The following is a 21,045-nucleotide window of genomic DNA, read 5'->3' on the forward strand; positions in this document are numbered from 1 at the left end:
GAAAACCCTGAGCCCGGGGTGGAAAAGCCCCTTAGGAGGTTAATAGTGAATGGATAGAGCAATAAACGTACTGATTTAATCCTTCAAGGGTGGCTAAACAGGCTGCTGTTTACCAAAGTCTTAGCAGATAATTACTAAGGGATAATTACAAAAAGCTGCCGGATTGCAGCTGCCCCAGAAATGGCCACAGCCCCAGTCGACTTTGCCAAGCTAAGTAAATGGGCTGATTCCGCAGAGAAATCCCGCATAAGTCACTTTCTGGGAAGGACACCAGGCAACAATTTCCACGCCACTCTCTTCTTGCTGCCTCCCTGGCCGCTGTCTGCCTCTGCCACCAATGGAGAGCACCCTGGGTTAGAACCCGTCTCCCCGGAGCAACACCATCGTGACTGTAACCCCGCTTCTTAAGTGGCCTGGTTCCCTTCCTTATCTCCAGTCAGCAGACAGCAGGTGCGGGGACATCTGCGCGAGAGGCACTGTTCTGGCACAAGCTTTGATGAAGGGGCTCAGACCTGAGCTCTCTGGGAAGGGACGGAGGGCACGCTGAGGTGGATGAAAAGGAGGCCCTTAGAGGACACTGCTCACCAGACCAAGAAGTTTGAGAAGCCCAACCTCAAAAGCATTGTCAAGGGGCACCTGGGTGGCTCACTTGCTAAGCGTCTGCCTTCAGCTCAGGTCATGATCTTAGGGTCCTGGGATCGAGCCTCACATTGGGCTCCCTGCTCAACTGGGAGCCTGCTTCTCCCTCCTCCCTCTGCCTGCCGCTCCCCCTGCTTGTGCTCTCTCTCTCTCTCTCTATCAAATAAATAAAATCTTTTTTAAAAAATTCAAAAGCATTGTCGAGTCTCACACATTTTACTGAAATTTTCATGGAGAGGTAAAGGAGGAGATGACTCAACATCTCAATGCAAAATTTCTTTAAAATCCTATATTACCATCTCTGTTGATTCCCCAAGTTTTGTTACCACTGCATCAGTCCGCATCCCTGAGACACTCGCGTTTCCTTGCAGCAGCCTCACTGGCCCTGCTCTGCTCCCATAGGACACCCCCAGATCCCCTCAGACACGGATGCCTCCCAGCAGGAGAGCAGTCAGCAAACACAGGCATCCAACGCCATGGTGCCCAGCTGTGGTTTCTCAGGCTTGCCCCTGGGAGGAGCTCTTCATCCTTGCCAAAGATCCCAGGACCAGAAGCTTCACCTGTACACCCCACAGGTCCCAGAGCCCATCAGATTCTATAATATGCTCATGTTCACAGTCATGGCTTGGGCTGTCCCTGCCCTGGGACTAGGCGCTATACCGCCATGAAGATGTTTTTTATACGGTCATGGTTATGGCTAGAGGCCATCCTTTTCTTGGGACTGGGTCCTACCTGCAGGTAACATCCTCTCCAAGGCCAGCCAGTGCAGCCATCAACTCCAACTGATTCTTGCATGTCCTGTGATACCCATCCTTCAGCTGCAGGAACAGGGGGCCCTCTGGCCCCAGCCCACCCATCCTGTGGCCGGCAGCCCCAGAAGTTTGCCCGTCCACGGCAGAAAGGACACACATTTCCACTTGAACTATTTTGACACCAAACACTGCTGAGGAGGCGGCCTGAACTTCTCCAGCCAGGAAGCAGACCTGCGTGACAGGCTGCGAATTAGTGCCGCTCTGACGGGAACTCCTGGTCAGGGATGTTTGGCTGGCCACCGGGACACGGGGAATTTGCTGATTCTAAGGACATACGCTCTGCAACACAGCTCCCCGAAGACGGGGAGCAGCCCACAAACTCACAATCCAGATGCACCAAATAGGGAGAAAATCCTCCCACTCACCTGGGCACCCCCCATATTGGAAGAGCTATCTCAGCAGGCTTGGCAGGGTTCACTTTGAGGTGTAGATTCGCATTTTCATGACCACGTTTTTAAAAATTGCATTACTAATTCAGTTTCTACGGGGAAAAAAGAAATCCAGCTTGATTTTCTCACTTGTGGTTTCTGAAAAAAACATATAAGACTTCCTGAATCTGAGGGCAGTGAGTAAATCATTACTCAGGCCCTTCTTAGGAATGTTCTAGTAATGTAACAGGCTCCCTGCTCAGGAAGGGAGGTGGCAGGGATCTAGTACCCCACCCCCCTCCCCAGCCCATGATCACATTTCCCAAAAGTGACCCCCTTAGACCTCTTTCTTCAGAAGTAGAATGCTGGGATGACAGTTGTTAGATGACAATGAACAACCTGCAGAGAAAGTCACATGGAGCAAGACCACGGGATGGGAGGGCCCAGGTTCACTCTCTTCTCTTGTCCCCCTGCCTGAAACCATCCAACCTTACCATCTCCTGGACACCCCTGTTGCCCCCCGCGTGGCACTCTGGACCCACCTCTGACTCCGCTGTGCCTTGGGGACAGGTGTCAGGTGAGCTCACCCTCACTCTGCCCCAAGAGCACCGGCCTTACACCTGCTCCGTGCCCATCTCTGAGCACATGGGAGCCTGCCTGGGCCAACACACACAGCTGGGAGTACAGGGCTTAATCCCCAGCTCAAAGCTCAGGCAGTGGGGGCTGAACCAGTGGGTAGACTGGGCCTGCCTCCCTCTTTCTCACGGGTGGCCCCCTTTATGGCTGGAGGCCCCAGCCCATTCAGGCATCATGGCCTGTAGCAGTGTCCTCCAGGCTCTTTGTGTTAGCTTTTCCTCCTGCCCCTCCTTCCCGCTTCCTGGGGTCAGCTCCCAGTGAGCTTCCCAGCAGCCAGGCCCCCACCTCAGGTCCTGCATGCCGAGAACACAAGCTAAGGCATCATCCTTCTCCCCCAGCCAGGAGCCCACCGAGGCTTGGTATGGAGTAGACCCCCGATAGATATCTGCAGGATGAGTTAAGGATGCACCTGTTTTGTGCACAGTGACGTGAAGAACCTTCCGGAAGGGTCACACAGTGAAACTACGATGTGAACTGGGTTTCCTGACCCCCGGGACCTCCTTGCCGGCCCCTCCCTGTACCTCAGCCAAGCACAGCCGCCGGGGCCCACGGAGCCCACCGTGCCCACAACCTGGGCCCCCCTCCACGTGCTGTCCGCAGAGCCCCCTGGGAGGCTGGCCCTGTCTCTGGGCCCAAAGAGCTCCTATTACCGCCGTCACCGCCCAGACAGGCATATTCCCGTGTCACCAAGTGTCAGAGCTATTATTGCTTCTTGCCCAGAGTCCAACTTCGTGCTCAGACACGGCTCTCTCTGATGCTGGCGGGAGGGAAGGGCATGTTCACACAGGTCCCCACGAGATGCTGGCCACTGATGGGGGCAACCAACTCACAGCCACCCTCCCAAACCCCTTCTAGAAGGCTCTATTAGAAAGAAACAGTAGGTCCTTGTGGGGACCCAGGAAATCAGAGCTCCACGTCACTGGGCAGGAAGCAGAAAGGCCACACAAGAAAAGGGATCGCAGCCAGGGGCCAGAGGCCAGAGTGCCCTGCTGGCTGTGCCCCGCGATCCCTTTCTCTCTCCAGGCTCAGTCTGTCTGATAAAAAGCTGAGGGGCTTACGGAGGTCCCCCAGAGGCAGCCCAGCTCTGGCCATGGTTCCCTGAACCACCACCCCAGGGCAGCAGGTCTGGGAGACTGGAGGGGAGTCCCACAGAGACGTTTGTCAGTCCAGTGCCCTTAGGAAGCCTGGCACACGGGAGGCCCCTCATGGGGACCGGCTTGGCACCTACGAATGGCCCCGAGGAGTCCTGCCAGGCAGAGCCTTGTCCATCACATGAAGCCCAGAGTTTCCCTAGCCGGTGACCACGAGACACTGTTTCCCAAGGACACCCACTAGTTCAAAAGCACGTATTTCAAGCCGATGATCGAGGCACTCAATTGGCTGTTATCAAGGTTCCTCTAAGGACCCTGTCTCCTTGGGGTGTCAGGGCAGCAGTTTCCACTCTGATAACAAAGGCCCCGGCACAGAAAGACGGGTGCTGCCGGATGCTGCACCCAGAACAATACTCGAAGGAACAAAGTAAGGAAACACCTGACACCTCAAAAGGCTATTTGTTGCCATTTGTCATTGATCTGAGGGTGGCCGGAAGTGGAGGTAACAGGCACATCCAGGTGGCAGGTGCTCAGACAGAAAGTCTTTTCTCCCTCCTGGCCTCGCTTTGTCCAAAGATGAAATCAGGGCTCTGGAGAAGACCTCCGGAAGCCAGCCCGGCTCCGTGATTTGTTTCCCAAGCTGTGACCCCAGGAGGATAGAGGGATAGAGATAGATGTCTAATCCAACACATCCAGAATAAATCTTGCCTTTCCGGCCTCAAACCTCCTCCTCCTCAGGTGTCCCCAGCTAAGTGAAGGTCACCACCATCTCCCAGCTGCACAGACAGAAATACAGACAGCATCTCCTCCTCCCCATCGCCCTGCACATTACCACGCCCAGTGTGCAGGGCCTGTTGGTTCTACCTATTAAACAGCACACGAGTGTGCTATTTCTTTCTAATAGCCTTCCCCCGCCTATCATTCCACATGCAGCATTTCATCTTTGAGGCCCCCTGCCTGCACCCACTACCTGCCTAGTGGGAGAAATTAAGACACCAAAGCTGTTCCTTGAAGGAAGGCGGAAAGCGTGTGCCCTGAATGTGCAGCTGGCTCTTTCAGACCCTCTGCCCAAACAGGTCCCAGCCTACCTTCTCTGCTGAAGCACAAAGAGACACCAGGGCTTGGGTCTTCCCCACAGAGGACAATACTCCACTGCCCACGCAGGGACAGGCTCCCAGACAGGTTGTCACTAAGCAATGCTCCAGTACAGCTTCCCCACAGCTCAGAGGGCCCAGGGCATCATAAACACCCCCACTCATCACATGTCACCTCCTCCAGGAGCATGCTCTGCCAGCAGCTTCACCCGGGGGATCCCTGCCTGGGAGGCTGCCCCACTGGAGGCTGGGCACATGCGGTGGGGGGGGGGGGGGGGCGGTGGCTGAGCACATGCAACACGGGGCCTGAGCCCCCTGGCCTAAGGTTGCCATTCAATCACCCCTGGAAGCACAGAGGAGTCTGTGATTTCCAAGAAATATGGTGCAGACTTGTATTCCTGCCTCTTGGATCTTAGACTGATGAGAGACCCAGCTTCCCTGTGAGCTACAAGCAGGAACCCTGCCTCCCCATAATCATGCAGACCTCCCACCTCTGACCCACTGTGGCCTACATCATCCTCCCAGCTGGGGGGTTCATTTGTGTCCCACAAGATCCTTCTTTTTGTTCCTGGAGCCTGACTATGACCATGGATGATGGTGGGCAAGTACAACACCCTGCTTGTCCTTGAACGACTGGTTGGCTAACACCGCCGCAAAGAGGTCATTCCTGGGGACACGGATCAAAGACATCTATGCTGTTCCCACTAGGGCAGGCCTGGGGTCCTGGGGGCTATCGGAGCAGGTTGACACAGCAACCGTGCTGATGGGAGCATTCCCGGGAGCCTAGAGGAACAAGTGGGTTTCATCTGGGGAAAGGGGATCATCCAGGGATTGCTAGCTAAGACCCACAACTAATAGGTAGTCTAACTGTTAGGAACGGTCTAGCTGCAAGTAACAGGAAATCTGACTATTAGTGGCTTAAAGAAACAAGGATTTACTTTCTCACACTAGCAAGAAATCTGAAGGAAAGTGGCCCCCAACATCAGTTCAGTGGTTCAACCATCATGGCTTCTTAGCCTCCTGCTCTTGTAGGTCCAGGGACCAATGGCACATCCAAAGCAAGAGGAGAGTGGGCAATATGCCAGTGCTAGCAGCAAGGGAAGCTGGGCAGGCAGGCATGAAGATTTTCCATCCTCTATGTTGGAGGCAGGCCATCATAAGGGGGCTAAGACTGGGTGTCAGGTCAGCTGCAAAATGTAATGATTGGTTCCTGGTCCCTGGAAAAGTTTTGAGGCCAGAGTAGGTGCACGGTGGGCCCCACCTGGGCACACACAGTACATCAGGTGGAATGAGGAGGCTGCATCTGGCATATCTGCTGTGGCCGCACAAGCAGTGAGAACAGCCCGAGGCTGCCCTGGAATCGCCCATCCTGAATGTGGTTGGGTTGAGGCAGCAACGTGATGGCAAGAGGACCGTCCAAGTGGTAGCTGAAGGAGCCAGGACTGTTTCCTCCAGAGCAGACTCCGTTGTGGGGGAAGCAGAAGGACTAACTCCCTCTTCTGGGGTCTCTCCAGTGCTGGAGACCTAGAGTAGCTGGAGATCTATGAGAAAAGAGACTCTGGTCACTTCACCCCTCAGCCCAGCCCAGTGTGCTCACTGCTCCCTGCAAGAGCCACATTAGAATATGGGGGACCCTCAGGTCTCCTCACCACATGGACCAGTGGGTTCATCTACACTGCCTGTCTCTCTCCCGAGGTTTGCAAGACTCTCCACCACCCACTAACCCTTCACCTCCATTCCCTTCCCCTTCCCTCCTTCCTACCTCCTCCCTGTCCTCCTGCCTATGACTATTCACAGTTGAGAGCTCTTTTCAGACACTCGAGGGATAATTGCTCAGAAGGGAGTAGAGAAATATCAGAGATGAGGCAGCAAATGAAATACACATATTTACTTGTTCTCACTCGTGCAAGGGAAAAAACAGTCACAAAATTTTAGAAGCCAGAAAGCAAGTGGATGAATAGTAAGTAACTTAGCAGATCCAAAAGATCTGAGCCCTAAGCCCATCAGGGAAAAAGGCAAGAAGAACCCATTTTATACCCCAGAACCCTCAAAAGGCTCCTAATCAGGCGGTAACAACTGCCTTGGGAAGTAGAAGGGAAGGTAGAGCTAAAAACTGGATGTGGCTCTCCTGGGGGTGCGAATATACTCCACTCCGGGTCTCCCCCACTATCTGAAAGTGGGTGTTCCTATGACACCTCTCATAAGCTGAAAGCAAAGCAAAGAAGCGATTGCCATTTCATAAGAAGGAACGTTCTCTTCAGATTTCTTTTGGTTAACAAAACAGGTACTCGTGTGGTCTTTCATAAAAATAAAGTGATGTAACACAAACTTTATAATGGTATAATGGGGAGGGCCCCTTGGGTGGCTCAACTGTTGGGCATCTGCCGTCAGCTCAGGGCATGATCCCAGGGTCCTGGAATCGAGTTCTGCATCGAGCTGTCCACAGGGAGCCTGCTTCTCCCTCTGCCTCTGTATCTATCTCTCTCTCTGTGCCTCTCATGAATAAATATAAATAATCTTTAAAAATAAAAAATAATGGTATAATGGGGGAAACCTGTACCCAGCTTCAAACACATGCTGTCCTTCATGAAAAAGGAAGAATGACTGAAAACAGAGCTCGGAGCCCAGAAGTTGTAATGTGAATCTTTGGGGGCCAAAGAGTAGATTGTGGACAGCAAAATAATGGTCACCAAAGATGCCCATGTCCTAATCTCTGAAATCTGTATCTTACCTTACATGGTAAATGGGATTCTCCAATTATGATCTTAGTTAAAGATGTGGAGATGAGAGATATCCTGTATTACACACATGGGTCCAATGTAATCATAGGTATCCTTATAAGAAGTAAGACGGATGTGAAGATGGGAGCAGAGATCAGTGTACAATAGACCATGAGCCAAGGAATTGAACCACCTCTTTATGGAAAGACAAGGAAATGGAATCTTCTCCAGAGCCTCCAGAAGCAACACAGCCCCACCGATACCCCAATTTTATCCCACTGAGACAAAGTTCGAACTTCTAAGCTCTACCACTGTAAGACAACAAATTTGTCTTGTTTGTGTTAAAGCACTAAGCTAGTTTATGATAATTTGTTATACCAGCAATAAGAAACTAATACAGCCCCTAAATGTCTTGTATTTTTATCCTATTGTAAACAGAAACTTTTAGAGTTCAATTTCCATTTGTTTATTTCTAGTATATAAAAATAAAAGATTTCCATGTGTTGATCTTATATCCTGTAATCTTACTAAACACAACTGTTAGGTCTAGTAGTTATTTTTGTACACTCCACAAGATGTTCCACAGACACAAAGATGCTGTGTAAGAATGAAAACAGTTTATCTTTCCTTCCAATCAGGATGCCATTTATTCTTTTTCTTGCCTTATTGCACTGGCTACAACCACCTACTTACCCGGCTGCAGTGCCAAATGGAAGTGGTGAGAGTGGACGTCCTTAATTTGTTCTAGAAATTAGAAGGCAACATTTTCTCTTTCACCATTAAATATGATGTCAGCTGTGGATTTACTATAGGTGACTTTATCAGGTGATGAAATTCCCTTCCCTCCTTTTCCTAGATTTCTGAGTTTTAATCAAGAATAAAGGATCTCAGATTATGTTTTTTCTTAATCCATTGAGATGACCATGTTATATTTAACCTATCAATAGGATGAATTGCAGGGGTGCCTCGATGACTCAGTCAAGTGAGCATCCAGCTCTTGATTTCAGCTCAGGTCATGACCTCAGGGTCGTGAGATCAAGCTCCACATGGGGCTCTGTCCTCAGTGGGGAGTCTGCTTGGGATTCTCTCCCACCCTTTCCTGCAACCCCTCCCCCATCTCTAAAACAATGGATATATCTTTTTAAAAAAGCAAAAAGAATGAATTATAATTGTAGATTTTCGATTTTTAAAAACCTTGCACTTCTGGGATAAACCACTTTAAGTCATCGTATACTATGTTTTTAATACATTGTTGGAATTAATTCAACAAAAAAATTGTTAACAGATTTTGTAAGTATGAGGAATATTGGTCTGTGGTTTTCTTTTCTTGAAATGTCTTTGTTTGGTTTGGTATGAGGGTAATACTAGCATCAGAGGAAGAGTTGAAAATTATGCCCTCCTCTTCAATTTCCTGAGAGAGTTTGTGTAGAATCGGTATAAATTTTTCCTTAAATATTTGGTAGAATTTACTGGTTGTGGGTTGCTCTTTTTAGACCAGAGATGGAAGTCCCCAATGTATTTACTTTTATCCATCTCTCCTTAGTGGACATTCACCTCCAGCTCCACAGCCGTCATTTTCACTAAGTTCTGCCTTGAGGTCTCATAGTGGTGATGGAAGGTGATGATGGGCAGGCTCCTGGGACATGACAGACTGAGATTTTATAAGAGCAAGTTCATAGCAGTCAGAACATGATTCTTTATTCTGAAAAGCTTAAAGCTGGAAGAATCATTATAGAACTTGTTCTTTTTTAATCCTTTCGTCCAAGTGGAGAAAGCAGGTGACCCTTACTGCCAGGGCAGTACCAGGGAGCTATTATAACATTCTTGTGGGCTGATGGAATTTGGAGACATAGAATTTAGATTGAAATAAGTATATATCACTTCATAATAGAAGGAAGATACTTAAAATGCCCCGTAATGTTTCCATGTCTCTTGATCTCAGAGTGAACTCATGACCCTATTAATGGCTCCTCTCACGCAGCCAAGGTACAACAGTTTGAAGGGGTAAAAATGTTCACTAACATCTACCCCCAACCTTCACTCCCTGACTTCACCTAGAGAGGAAGAGGACACAAACACCTCCAAAAGTACAGTTACAGCTAGGAAAGAAACAAGGGGTAGTGGAAGAGGAGGTGGGCAGGGGGATGGGGTGACTGGGTGACAGGCACTGAGGGGGGCACGTGATGGGATGAGCACTGGGTGTTATGCTATATGTTGGCAAATTAAACTCCAATTTAAAAAATACCAAAAAAAAGTACAGTTACAATACTTGCTGCATCCTCAAAAGATGTTTCTCATTTATTCTTGCTTTAGGGCTGGCTCAAAACCTGGCAAAAGAAAAATAAGCTCCCTGGCACATAGTAGGTGCTCAATTAAAAAATATATTAAATAAATTAGGGAGTCAATAACTGAGTAAATAAACAAAAGGATCACCTTAAAGATGTCCCCATGGGGGCGGGGGTGGGGTCAATCCATGAACATCCTCTAATACCGACCCTTCCCCCTCCCAATAAAAAACTGTGTGCAAGCGGAAATATGTGCAGTTCTTAAATTCTCAGTGCGATCCATGACCCAGAAAAGATTAAGAGCCATTTCCTTCAGGTCTTCAGACAAGCTGATGAATGAAGAACGTAATATTAATTCGCTTCCCATGGCCAAGTTTCTGGATTATAATGATGGGTCAGACTCTTAGGACAGCCTGGATGTCTACACAAGAGATCTCTCGATTTCTGAGCCCCACAGCACAGCTACATTTATCGCATCTTTAAGTGCACAATTAACTTCCGCAGGCAGCAGACCCTAATGAAGCAAACCGATTATGGATCCATTAGAGCCTTGCAGAGCACCATTAATCCTCCCACAGCCAGGCCAATGAGAGGACACTGGGTTCCTCCGAGGAAGGGACTGGGCCTGGAGACAGCCATTTGTTCCCTTCAGAGCGGTCTGGCCCCCAGTGGTCTCCCCTTCCCGGAGGCATGGGGGTGTGAGGGGGGCTGCCTGTGTCCCCATGGGATGTCACAGCACGAGGAAGGGGAGTGAGGAGGGGAAAGAAGCACACAGCTCGGGTTCGCTTTGGTTCTGTCTATCACCAAAGGGAACAGTTTGTTTCTGGAAGGTCATAGAATTTCCTCAATGTCCATTAAACTTCAAAATTATTGAGCCTGTGAGAAATACACTGTGCTCTGAAAGGAATTCAAAATGTGGACACATCAATTCGACCTGAAGAACCAAACCGTGTTCTCCTGCAATTAAAATAAAAGCTGTGCACCATGGAGACAAATAAATGGTTTGGTGGGATGTGCACAGATGCCCTGGAAGTCCATTAGAGGGAAAAGGTGCCCCACTTGACCTCCTTACCTTCACCAAGCCTACCAGAATCTGTGAGATATCAGGGCACGTGCACTGACATAATTCCCTGAGAGAAGGCTGCCCATCAGGAACCTGTCCACACTCCCTGGACTGGCTTCTCTAGAGACAGAGGCTATTCAGAACAACGATACAGTCGGTGGCCCTGACAATTAATTTGTTCATACTCGGGATCCCTGGGTGGCGCAGCGGTTTGGCGCCTGCCTTTGGCCCAGGGTGTGATCCTGGAGACCCAGGATCGAATCCCACGTCGGGCTCCTGGTGCATGGAGCCTGCTTCTCCCTCTGCCTGTGTCTCTGCCTCTCTCTCTCTCTCTCTCTCTCTCTGTGACTATCATAAATAAATAAAAATTAAAAAAATAAAATCTTAAAAAAAAAATTTGTTCATACTCTTATCTGATGGGGTGGAGGGTAGGAATTGAAGTAAACTTCCTGGAAGGCACGATGGAAATACACATCAAAAGGGATGTGCATGCCCTTCGTACTGCTCTGCAACCAATCATCCCAAGACTTAGCAGCCTCAAACAGCAAACATTATCTCACAGCTCCTGTGGGTCAGGAGTCCAGCCACAGCTCCTGTGGGTCAGGAGTCCAGCCACAGCTTGGGTAGATGCCTGTGACCCGGGGTCTCCAACAAGGCGGCATTGAAGGCATCAGCCAAGGCCCAATCTCATCTGAAAGCTCAGCTGCAGGAGAATCCTCTTTCCAAGCTCACTTGCATGGTTGTGGGAAGGATTTGTTTCCTCACCAGACATGGGGCCAAGGGTCTCAGTTCCTCACTGGCTGTCGGCCTTCAGGTCCTTGCCACGTGGGACTCACAACAGAGTGAGGCCTCACAACAGGGCAGCTCCTTGCTTTGCTCAAAGCAAATAAGCAAGGAGCATGGGCAAGACGGATCACAGTCTTTCTGTACGTGAATCTGGGAAAGCGACATCCCATCACTTTCACTGTATTCTATTCATTAGAGGCAAGTCACTAATCTGAGGCCACACTCAAGGCAAGGAAGTTATCATAGGAATGTCAGGAGTGGGATTGATTGGGGGCCAACTTATAGGTTGCCTACATACCTTTGAGCCCTATAGCTCTACTTATTGGAAGTTATCCTAAAATAAATAATCAGACAAGTACAAAGTTGTACAGCCAACACTGCTGCTTAAAAGGGTATACAATTGAGGGATGCATGGGTGGCTTAGTGGTTGAGCATCTGCCTTTGGCTCAGGTCATGATCCTGGAGTCTTAGAATCAAGTCCCACATAGGGCTCCTTGCAGGGATCCTGCTCTCCTTCTGCCTAAGTCTCTGCCTCTCTCTGTGACTCTCATGAATAACCAAGAACATTGTTTTTAATTTGTAAATAAAATAAAACGGTATACAATTGAGGGGTGCCTGAGTAGCTCAGTCGGTTAAGCATCCAAATCTTGATTTCAGCTCACATCATGATCTCAGGGTCATGCGATCAAGCCCCAAGTCATTTGGGCTCCTTGCTCAGCTCAGAGTCTGCTAGAGATGTGCACGCTCTCTCTCTCTCCCCCTTGGCTCCTCCCCGTTCTCTAAATAAATAAATAAATAAATAAATAAATAAATAAATAAATAAAACCTTTAAAAAAATATAACAAAATGTGTACAACGGAACCCATCTGGTCCAGCTGATTCAATTTCTACACGTTCCTATGACAGGATACCATGCCATCACTAAAACATGACGGAGAAGAATACTTCGGTATATGAGAAAACGTTTGAGATGAAATATTAACTTTTAAAAAAAAGCAAAACACAAAACCATATGCAATATGATTCCAATATTCTAATATGTAGAGAAAAAAATGAGAAGAACCCACTCTTTAACATTTTGGAGTGCCTCTGGGTTACAGGACCATGCCTGATTTTCACTTCCTTCTTTATGCTTCCTTGTGTTTTCACAATTTTCTACAATACATATGTATTGTAGTTGACACAACACAGGTTTGAACTGTGTGGGTCCAATTATAGGCGGTGCTGTACCGTAAATGCTTTTTTCCTTATGATTTTCTCAGTAGCATTTTCTTTTCCCTTGCTTACTTTATTATAAGAATTCACTGTGCAATATATATAGCATATTATGAAACACACAGTTACCAACTCTTTATATTATCGGTGAGGTTTCCAGTCAACGATGAGCTATTAGCAGTTATGTTTTTGAGGAGTCGAAAGCTCTATGTGGATTTCCAGCTATGCAACGGGTCAGCCTCCTAACCCCTGCATTGTTCAAGGACCCACTGTAGTTTTATCATCAGAAAAGAGAATGCTTTTGTAAGGTTTACATTCACTGAAAGGTGACAGCCACGCATCCCTCATTTGCTGTCCCCTGCAAGCCTGTACGACAGAAGAAGAGATGATGGACAGAGCAGGACACAGAAAACCATGGCCCGGCAGCTGGGGGGAGAGGAGAATCGGGCCTCCCGCCACTGCTAACACATCTGCCTCTGTGCCCGTGGGGAAAACCCTCTGGGAAGACACGGCCCCCCCAGAGCACAGTGTGGCGAGCAGACATGTCATAGGGTAATTTAGCAAAAGGTGCCCCTGCCTCTGAACAGACACAGCCCCGGAGCAGGATGTACAGCGTGGCCAAGAAAGTGGGCTGGGTTTTAGCCCTGCAAACCTGCTCAGCCCAGACCCTTGCTCTCGTCTTGTGGGTCCCCACCTGGCTCTGAGAGACCCCAAGCTAGGAAGGCCTCAGACCCTGCATGTGAGAGGCCGCTGGGCATTGCAAGCTCACACATCACCTTCTCACAGCTCCCCTTGCCCCGCTGCCACCCTGCGGGCAGCCCTTAAAAGCGCCACCACTTCCCAGACAAGGGCGCACCACCTAAGTGACCGTCCCTTCTCCAAGGCCAGAGAGCAAGAAGGAGGGGAGCCAGCCCCGGAAGACCAGTCTCCCACCAGTCCTGCTCCAGTGCTCGCTCTACTCTGCACTGAACTTATTTTCCAGACAGTCCTGACTTCTTCCCCTGTCCACATGCCCGCCTGGGGCCTCACAGGCGCAGCCACATCTCTGGCCACAGGGTTCCCCTGACTGTCCCTGGCCCCAGCTTCCTCTCCTACCTCTTTTTTTTTTTTTTAAGATGTTTTATTTGTTCATGAGAGACACACAGAGAGAGGCAGAGACCCAGGCAAAGGGAGAAGCAGGCTCGCTGCAAGGACCCCAATGCGGGGACTCGATCCCAGGACCCTGGGATCACCCCCTGAGCCCAAGGCAGACGCCCAACCACTGAGCCACCTCAGTGCCCCTTCCTCTCCTACTTCTGACCTCCTCCCTTCCAGGAGCAGGACAAGAATGCAAACGAGCAGGCCTGTCAGCCGGTCAGAGAGGGGGCTGGCGTGCCCCCAGGATTAGCTCTGCGCCAGGGGCAGCGAGAGGCTTCCACCCTCAGCAGACAGTATCATCCCTGACTTGCCAGTGAGGAACCTAAGGTTTGGGAAAGATGGTGACTCCTCAGCGGTCACACAGCTATTTAGGGAGGGACAGGGCAGGGACCCAGACCTCATTCATATTAGCCCACGATGCCTCTTCACGTTTGTTCCACAGGGAGGAGAAGCAGCAGAAAAGCACGCTGTGTGTCAGAAACCCCCACATTGGACTTGTTAGTGGCACACCATGGATCAAACAGAAGCCTGGGAGGTGGAAAAGCCCCGCTGGCAGAGTTGCCAGGGCCTGGGACGGTCCAGGGGACGCCAGCTCTGAGCCACTCTGGCCGCAGCCCAGGGGAGCTACCACACAGGCCCCTCTGCGGCCTCCGGGCCGGGCAGGTCACCTCCACAGAGGGTGTGGCTCTTGGGACCCAGAGCAGCCCGGGTACGACCAGGCCACCCGCCTGGCTAGGCCAGCCTTGCCCCGGTCACGGTCACAGGGCCCCGGGCAGCAGAGCAGAGGGCCTGACCCTTCCCAGCAGGCTCCCACGGGCTGGCAGGTGCTAGATGGGGCTGCGAGCAGACGCAGCGCCCCGTTTCAGGGCGACAAACAACGCCTGCCGGTCCAGCACGGCGAGAAGAGGGGCAGCTTCCACCACGTACCTGCCTTAGGGACTGTCTCCCAAGGGGGGCCAGCAAGTCGGGCCTCGGGAAATGCCCCCACGCGCAGCCTGGCTGTCCCGGGCAAGGCAGAGGGTGGGAGGGGAGAGGGAGGAGGCAGGCGGTTAGGGTCCACACCTTGCGCGTGTGTGTGCGACACGTCACCCCATTTACCTTCCCACCACGCTGGCGAGGAGGCAGGAACATTCTTGCGAGCTTCTAGAACGGGAAGCAGCAGCTTGCCGGGGGTCACGTGGCCAGTGAGGACTGGGCTTCCATACAGGTCTGGGAGGGGCATGCTGTGTCCCCTGGAAACTCCGGGCCCCCAGGCCAGCCCAAATTCCCTCAGGGAGGATCCTCAAATAAGCTGAGCCGACCTTGCCCTTGAAATGGGTGACCCTGTCCTCACCGCCCTGCCCGTCCAAGCACCTCCATGCCCCATTTCTCAGCTCCTGTCTCCTGTCCAGGGCCTCCCCACGCACCCAGGCCCACCGCCAGGGTAGCTGAGCGTGAAGAGACCCACAGCAGCAACCCCTCCGGGGACTCGGCTTATAGGGTGACAGGTGCAGGAGAAAGGCAATCGCTCTGAGCCCATTTTACAGATGAGGAAAGGAGGCCAGAGTCTGAGTTAGGCTGGGCTGCTCCCAGGGAGGGGCGAGGCGCCGCGGCATCCCGGACGGCCACTCCCTCCCACCCCTGCGTGCTCTCACACCTTCAAGATTTATTTTCTCTCTTTTTCTTTTCTTCTTGCCAATTTTTATTTAAATTCTAGTTAGCTAACCTATAGTGTAATAGTGGCTTCAGGCATAGAATTTCGGGGTTCATCACTTACATATAACACCCAGTGCTCAACATAACAAGTGTCTGCCTTAATACTCATCGTGCATCTAGCCCAGCCTCCCCCCTCCCTCCAGCAACCTCAGTTTGTTCTCTATCATTAAAAGTCTCTTATGAGGGACGCCTGGATGGCTCGGTGGTTGAGCTGCCTTCAGCTCAGGGTGTGATCCTGGGGTCCTGGGATCAAGTCCCACATGGGTCTCCCCGCAGGGAGCCTGCTTCTCCCTCTGCCTGTGTCTCTGCCTCTCTCTGTGTATCTCTCATGAATAAAAAAATTAAATCTTTTTTTAAAAAGTCTCTTATGGTTTGCTCTTCTCTCTCTTTTTTCTCCTTACTCTATGTTCATCCGTTTTTTTTTTCCTCTAAATTCCACATATGAGTGAAATCATATGGCATTTGTCTTACTTTGCTTAGCATAATATACTCTAGCTCCATCCATGTCGTTGCAAACAGCAAGATTTCATTCTTTCTCATGGCTGAGTTATATCCCCTTGTGTACAGACCCCACATCTTTATCCACTCATCAGCCAATGGACACTTGGGCTCTTTCCACAATTTGGCGATTGTTGATAATGCTCACACCTTCAAGATTTTGAAAGGCAAGCTCGGGTCCATTTTTTAAGAGACTGTTGGCTTCCAATTACCCTAGTTCTGTACCTCTGAGGACTCGGTAAGAGGAGCTAAAGAGACATGGACCTTATTTGATGAAATCTGACTTGCCAACAGAAGGCAAGAAGCTTCCTCATGATCGACATCTGCATGGCCCCTCTCCGCGAGCTGGGCAGGGCGCTGTGGTGGCCCTTGAGGCTCGGTGATGTCTGGGTGAATCCCAGGCTCCTGCTCTCCAAGGAAAGCAGTCAGTCCCTCGGGGGAGCTCACCACAGGCCGGTGCGGGGCTGGTGTACAGCAGGGTTGCAGTAAATCCCACAGCAACCCTATGAGGTGGGTCCTATTATTATTCCTGTTTCACAAATGGGGAAACCGAGACACAGGGGTGGGGTAGTTGCCCCCGGAGCTCAGTTGGCTGGGACTGGGCCCCCACAGTCAGAGGCTATGGGCTTAGCTCCTGGGCCCTAGAAGCTGCAAAAGTCACTGTGTTGTGAGCCCCAAGTATGCAATGTCACACGGCTAGCTGGGACAGAGCCCACTCCCGTCCTCGAAATTTCAGGAGCTTGGAGCAACCTGCACCTCTTTCTCTCTCTCTCTCTCTCTCTCTCTCTCCCCACGTCCGTTGCCCCGTCTGTAAACTGCACGGGTCAAACTAGATATTGCTGCAGCCTTGAGCCTCAACACACCACAATTCCCCTTTCAGTCTAAAAGGTTGTTGGCTCCGTATCCGACTCAGATAAATCAATCTCAGACAACGCTCGTCCCACCGGCTCCGTCCTCCCACCTCCACCTCCCATTCACCTGTCATCATCCGAAGGAGCCACTTCCTGAATTACCAACGACAAGGTCATCAAATCAGGAGAAGAGGAATGGAAAAAAAAAAATCCTAACAAAACATACTGGGGTTCCAAATAAAGTTTCATCCCTCCCACTGGTCTATTTTATCCTTTTTTATTTAAGGGCAACGCAGCCAGGCATGTGGACAAGAAGCTTGCTTCTGCCAGAGATGGAGAGTAATGGGGTCCAGACCCAGGGTGCCCCCGAAACAACGGGACACAAGTCCAGAGCCCCCCTACTCTGCTTCCTACCTGCCCCCCGCGATGCCTGAACTCCCACCATCAGAGTGAGTCTTTCTGGAAATTACGATTGATACAGCAACAGCAGGGGCAGCTCCCGCACAGCACTAGGTGTTCCACACCCAGTGTCTCATTTAATGCCCCGCAATGCATCGCCATTGTACCAATCGATGAGCAAACCAAGGCCCAGCAAGGATAAATAACTTGACAAGACCATCTGGCTAGTCAAGAACAGACCAGACTTTAAACCTAGACTGACTCTGATGCACCTGCTCCTAACCCTACACCACCTACCTTTCGGGAGAGATATGTAGTTAGGAGCCTCTGGGCTGAGATTGAGCCCCTAGAAGGGTCCTGGCAAAAAACGAACCAAAGTGTCTTTTAAACAATTAAGGAGATTTGATTATGGACTGAGTATTAGTCAATACCGAGGAAAAGTTTAAGATGCTGGTGAAACAGTTAGAAAAGGGGATGTCCAGGTCTTTAGAAATGCCCACTGGATTATGTAGCGACACTAAAACACAGTGTCAGGGACTTGCTGTGAAATCCTTCAGGAAGCAGAGAAAGCAAATAGGGCAAAAGTCTGACTCATTTTTGAATCTGAGTGATGACTATATGAGCTCATAGTATTATTTTCTCTATTTTTGAGTATGTTTGAAAATATTCACATTTTTGAACACACAGACTATCATTAATCATTAGGGAAATGCAACCCAAAACCGCAATGAGATACCACCTCACACATCGGGATGGCTACTCCTCAAAAACATTTTTTTAAATAGAAAATAACAAGTGTTGGCAAGAATGTGGAAAAATTCAAACCCTTACACGCTGCTGGCAGGAACATAAAATGGTACAGCTGCTGTGAAAAATAGTACGGAGGTTCCCAAAAAAGTTAAAGTGGAACTACTAGATGATACGGCAATCCCACTTCTGTGAAACATCCAGAAGATTTGAAAGCGAGTTCTCAAAGAGATATTTGTACACCCGTGTTCAAAGCAGCATTATTCACCATCACTAAAATGTGGAGGCCACCCAAGAGTCCATGTACGGACGAGTGGCCAAACACAATGTGGTGTATACATATGGGGAAACATTGGCCTCAAAAGGAGGGACATTCTGACACCTGCTACGATGTGAATGAACCTTGAGGACGTTATGCTCAGTGATGTAAGCCAGTTGCAGAGAGACAAACATCATATGACTGTGTTTATACGAGGTACCTAAAGCGGTCAGACTTGTAGAGACACAAAACGGAAGGGTGGTTGCGAGGGTAGGAAGGGACCGGAGGGTTGTTTAATGGATAGAGTTTCAGTTTGAGAAGATGAAAAGGTTCTGGAGCTGGATGTGGTGGTGGTTGCACAACCACGGGAATGTACTGAATGCCACTGAACTGGACACTTACAAACAGCTTAAACAGTAATCTTTAAGCTATGTGGGTTTTGCCAAATTTTTTAAAGGTTCTTAACACACACACCCACACACCGAAATAAGATGAGCCAGGAGGCAGATCTAGATGTGCCCATATGAAAGTTCTCCAGAAGCTGTTCGCATGGGAAGAAGCAAATGCAGAGCTGCTGGATTCAGTAGATGCACCGAAAAAATCGCGCAAGGACACGCAGGGGACTGTGAGCGATGGTTTTCTCTGCGGAGGGAGGTTGGGATGGATGGGAAGTAGGAAACCCATACTTCCTATTTTATATGGTTTTATGTTGTTAGAACTTTGAAAACAAAAAGCTATGTCTCTGCACTACTTTGGTAGTAAGATAAGTTTGATTTTTTTTTTTTTAATGCAACTTCAGTCGCTGGGACAGGAAGCCATCACCAGCCCTGACTGGTCAGCAACGAGTGCGGGGTAGATTGGCCCCTTGGCCCCAGAGGAAGGCAGTGCACTGCTCTGTATTTGGGGTGTTGAACACGGAGAGGGAAGGGATTATGATGCAAGGGGTCTGAGCAGGAAGCCACTTGAGGCCTCGTTAGAGCCTGGCACTACTTGTGCACACGAGGGGCTCTGGGTCATTGCACTGGGGCACAGATAGAGGGAGAAGAGGAGCCCTTGAGGCAGCCCCACCTGGGGTAGGAGGGATGTGACATGGCCCTGAGCCTAGCCCAAAGCCGTGGTCAGGCCAAGCCCTGCACTCCCCAGCCCTGGAACTCAGGAGACGCAGGGCATTTCATATCTCTAAAATATAACTGGTCACACCTGTTCTCAAAGCATCTGGATAATTCTTTTAAAGATGATGCATAATACCAGCAACTATTTGCTGTGCTCATACTGCACCAAGCAATGCATTAAGAGCTTTATTTTTATCAGTTCACTCAATTTACACAACAGCCCTACGAGGAGGGAACACCACCATAATCCCTATAATACAGCTGGGGAAATTGAGGGACAGAGAGGTTGAGTAACTTGCCTAAGGTCACACAGCTGGTGAGTAGCAGAGTCAACTATAGGTCTGGAACCTGCCCTCACCACCATGCTATGGCAGTGTCTCTTGGTGAGGACTGTGTGGCTCAGGACTCCCCTGGACAGACATGGTGACAGAAACCCAAATGGACAATCTCCAACGTAAAAAAGAAATATATGAACTCATGAAAAGGAAAAACCCAGGGTTCAGCTTCAGGCCCAGCTGGCTCCAGGTGTTCACGAGATGGGTGGAACATGCCCCCCTCTACCTTTCACTCTGCATTCCCCTAGGGAGGCTCTGGTCTCAAGCGGATCGTCCCCAGCAGGTGGCAAAGGTGGTCCCTGAACTAGGCTTCGATTCTAGCAGCCTGGCAACCCCCACCAAGCCAGGGAGTGTTTCCAGCAAAACTGCCAAGATTGAGTCTCACTGGTCAGGCTTGGGCCGCATTCCCATTGCTGAACCAGGGCCTATGATTTGAAGGAGGCCTAGGACTGAGAGTTTGGGGATCCCCAGAGGAAAATTGAGAGGCTGCTCCTGAAGAATGAAAAATAGCTCCTGGCCGGGCAGAAACATCAGCGGTCCCCTCCAGCATGGAAGTACTTAGAATCCTGACCCTGGCAGGGTCAGACAGAGACATGATCACTGTAGGAGACCACCGTGTGGACGGCACCTGCCACAAACCCAGGCCGAGACACCCGGTCCCACAGAGGGGTTGGCAGGACATCACTGTTCGGTCCAGCATCACTACAGACTCTCACTGGTCTCAGAAGGAACCAGAAAGAAGCATGGCTCGGGGGGATCCCTGGGTGGCTCAGCGGTTTCACGCCTGCCTTTGGCCCAGGGCGCGATCCTAGAGTCCAGGATTGAGTCCCGCGTCGGGCTCCCAGCGTGGAGCCTGCTTCTCCCTCTGCCTGTGTCTCTGCCTCTCTCTCTCTCTCTGTGTGTGTGTGTGTGTGTGTGTGTGTGTGTCTATCATAAATAAATAAAAAAATAAATCTTTGAAAAAAAATAATAATAATAAAAAGAAGCATGGCTCTGGTACTCCTTGGCCATGTGACTTTGGGAATGCCATCCAACTGTGCTCAGCCTTGGTTTCCTCATTCGGGAAATGGGCACAACAAACCTGGCTTGCAAAAAAAAAAAAAAAAAAAAACAAAACCTGGCTTGCGAGATAGCAGTAGGGATAGAAAGAGAGGAGGGGCTGAATGCCTGACACCAATCTTGGCACAGGTCAGGGGCTTGGTCAATAATTCTTAAGGGATCACCTGCCAGCTGGCCCCCACGCTGCCAGAAAGCCCCTTGGGCATCTGAACTGTAGGCAGGAGGGCTTTCAAGAAAGCAATTT

The sequence above is a fragment of the Vulpes vulpes genome, chromosome 15 (genome assembly GCF_048418805.1).
Source record: "Vulpes vulpes isolate BD-2025 chromosome 15, VulVul3, whole genome shotgun sequence".
In the NCBI taxonomy this organism is placed as follows: Eukaryota; Metazoa; Chordata; class Mammalia; order Carnivora; family Canidae; genus Vulpes; species Vulpes vulpes.